Genomic DNA, 3,814 nt, shown 5'->3' with positions numbered 1-3,814 from the left:
GAATGGCCAGACTTCGTCTCACCTATTTTGGTCATGTTGTAAGAAGGGACCATTCCCTGGAGAAGGATGTCATGCTTGGTAGGGTGGAGGGTCGACAAAAGAGGGGGAGGCCTTCAATGAGATGGATTGACAAGGTGGCTGCAATGATGGGCTCAAATATAGCAGGGATTGTGGGGCTGGTATGGGATCGGGCAGTGTTTCATTCTGCTGTGCATGGGGTCGCTATGAGTCGGAAACGACTCGACGGCACATAACAACAATATATTGAAAACCAAAGGGGAAAAATCCCCCAATTCTTTTTCAGAGATAACTACTGCAAATATTTTGTGTATAATCTATTATGTTTCCTATATGTAAATATTCTTTAAAAATGGCAACTGAGTTTTTTTTGGAAAGTAATGTGTTTTACTTATTATATTGCAAACATCTTGTCAATAAATACATATCAAAACACTATTTTAAAGACAGCAAATAGAGCACTTTTGTACTATACTGGATCAATATCAAAAGAAAAAAAAAACCAAACCAAACTCACTGCCATCAAGTCGATCAGATTCATAGCAACTCCCTCCTTGGGCTTCCGAGGCAGTATCACTACGGAAGTAGATTGCCCAACCTTCCTTCCAAGGAGTGATTGCCAACCTTCTGGTTAGCAGTCAAATGCCTTAGGCACTACACCACCAGAGCTCCTTGGATTGGTATAACATAATTCATTTAACCAATCTCTGTTAATGTTGGACATTTAGGTTGTTTTTATTTGGGGCAACATTTTGTTCTGTTATATGTAAGGTTGCCTTGAATTGGAGCTGAGTTGATGGCAACTAACAACAGTTTTTGCTATAACTTAGTATCTGTTAAGGAGCTCTGGTGGCACAGTGATTAAGGCATTCGGCTGCTAACCAAAAGTTCAACCACAAGCCTCTCCACAGGAGAAAGATGAGGCAATCTGTTTGTGTAAAGATTTACAGGCTTGGAAACACTTTGGGGCAGTTCTGCTCTGTCCTATAGGGTTGGTATGAGTCAGAATCAACTTGGTGGCAGTGGGTTAATATCTGTTATCTCATTTAATCACCAAAATAGCCCTAACAGTGCTATGACTTAGCTATCATCATTAGTAGTAGTTGTCTCAATTTACCAATGCAGAAACTGGGACTCTAAAAAGTTACTTCACTTTCCTGGGATACTACTGGGCAGTGGGGTGTGGTGGGGCTGCCAGGCAGTGAGCAGAAGCTAACGCCTCCCCAAGTCTGGCTGTCTTGGTCAATTGACTTATTTTCTTGGGTTGAGAGGGAAAGAGACTGAGGTCCAGGGAGGAGGCAGGTTTTCCCTGGAGGGCTGGATGAGGCATCAGGGGCTCCAGGTGAACCTGAGAAACACTGCTCTTGCTCTCAGATGTGCCAGAGCCCAAATGGCAGGATTCAGCCCTGTTAGCGAGGTGGACGAGGTGGACATCGACACAGACAGTGCCCAGCCAATCAGCTGTCCCTTGGGAACTTAAGACCAGAGTTCTGGGTTCCCAGACCCGTCTGGAAGAAGTGAGGCTTAGCTCTGTGGTGGATGACAGACTGGCTTGGGGCACGCACAGAAATGTACTAACCCAAGAGCAATTTGAGGAGAGGAAGGAGTCCATTTGTACCCAGCCAACAACATCAGAAAAGCCAGACTCCAGTGACTTGCTGAAAGCATGGAACATTCTTGTGGGCGCCATGTGGAGGCATTTGCTGGTCTCCGTGCAAATGCAGAGGCAGCTGCCCAGATGAAAAGCAGGCGTCTTCTGGCTGCCACCTACTCTCCCCTCTGGTGCCAGTCTCCACAGTTCTTAGGCAGGAACACTTCCCATCTCCAGAGCCCACCCGGTGACCTGCACTGAAGGTGGGTTGAGGAAGGGGCCCCAAGTCCAGCATATCTTGGTCAGATACATCAGAATCTGTGTTGCACTAAACCAAGGATAAAATGATTACTGTTTCCTTGGCTGGAAAGGAAAAAGCCAGAAAAGTGTTATAGAGGAGCAACTTGCTAGTCCATTAGTGGATGGTTGGATGATCTCATAGGTTTTTCCAGAGCTGGTGGCATAGTGGTTAACCCTTTCATGACAAAATTAAATTAAAAAAAATTTTTTTTCATTAATGAAATACATGCTGAATCATTGAGTATATCTAAATTTAGCATGTGCCCCTGGACTCTTGGGGTAGAGTTGGTGGGATACATATATCCCTTTGAACTCTAGGGATAGGAGTGGTAGGATGTATGTGTCCTGCTGGCCAATGGCACACCAATGTCCTGTGGACTCATGTGAAGGTTACTGGGACACATACCAGAATACATCACTTCAGACATGACCTTGCAAAAACTAATTGGTGACACATGCTTATTTCTTCCATTTCAAGTGGTTTTACAGGTCCCCTCCTGATGGCTACATATACTATTAATGAGAAAGAAGCTTCCCAATAAATCTGAGGCAAAAAAAAAGTAAGTAGGACATATCTTTCCCATGGATCATGAAAGGGTTTTAGCACTCTAGGTTGCTAACCAAAAGGTCAGTGATTAGAACCCACTAGCATCTCCATGGGAGAAAGATGTGGCAATCTGCTTACATAAAGATTAGCCTTGAAAAAACTATGGAGCTGTTCTACTTTGTCCTATAGGTTCATCATAAGTCAGAATCAACTAGACAGTGGTGGGTTTGGTTTGCTTTGAATGTTTAATGAACAGGCTGGGGCTACTACAAGCTGAACTCAGAACAGTCAGGGTCACTACTTTACTCACCATGTGTCAGCTCTGGCCTCGTAGTTTTCCACTCGTTTTCTCATTCAGTCTTCATGACAACCCTACGAGGAAGGTTTCACTGTTTTGAAGATCAGCAAATTAAAGCACAGAGAGCTTAAGTAATCCAGCCAAGGTCACACAGATAATAAGGGATGGAGATACAATTTGAATTCAGACTGTCTGATTCCAGAGTGCAAACTCTTAGCCCAAAGGGCACTGAAGTTGGGCAAGCAATGTGAGAATGAATCTCAGGGTGGGAGAGGATTGTCTGGAAATTATCAGTGTGCAGCACTCTCACTGTGAGTACCATCTCCTGCTCCCATCCCTGTAGACCCAAGCAGATGGGCTCTTGCCCTGAATGTTAGAGGGCCGTGCTCAGGTCCTGGAGTCCCTGGGTGGTGCAAATCGTTAATACGCCTGGCTGCTACATTTGATTGCTAACCAGAAGGCTGGAGGTTCAAACCCATGAGCCACTCCTCGGAAGGAAGGTTGGGCAATCTACTTCCGTAGTGATACCGCCTTGGAAACCCAAGGAGGGGTCGCTATGAGTCAGATCTGATTTGATGGCAGTGCATTGCATTTGTTGCTGCTAACTGAAAGGTTGGGGGTTCAAGTCCACAGAGTCACCTTTGAAGAAAGCCCTGGTGATCTGCTTCTAAAAGGTCACAGCCATTAAAAACTTTGTGGAGCGCAGTTCTACTCTGACACGCATGGTGTCACCATGAGTCAGAGTAGACTCAGTGGCAGCTTTTTGTCGTTCCAGCCCTCTTCCTGCCATGACACCCCTTAGATGTGAGAAGCCTGCAAGACCAAGGGCACATGTCCATCAGAGGTTATGCCCACATTTTAAACCACGCTTCAGGCACCCAAGACCCAAGACCCAGGGCCTACTTAGGTTGCTTCCCAGGCCATCTTCCTAAAGGCTCACCATAACATAGAAGCACACACCTTCGGGCCTTCGGGGGGGCAGGGACAGCGGGGTGTGGAGATGGGGGTCGGTGCTTACAGTACAGAGAGAATCAAAGTGGCAAGAAAAGGGGGCAGACAG

The sequence above is a fragment of the Orycteropus afer genome, unplaced genomic scaffold (genome assembly GCF_000298275.1).
Source record: "Orycteropus afer afer isolate SDZICR_OR568_19922 unplaced genomic scaffold, OryAfe1.0 scaffold00198, whole genome shotgun sequence".
NCBI lineage: Eukaryota > Metazoa > Chordata > Mammalia > Tubulidentata > Orycteropodidae > Orycteropus > Orycteropus afer.
The sequence above is the reverse complement of the archived record's forward strand: the minus strand, read 5'-3'. Positions refer to the sequence as shown.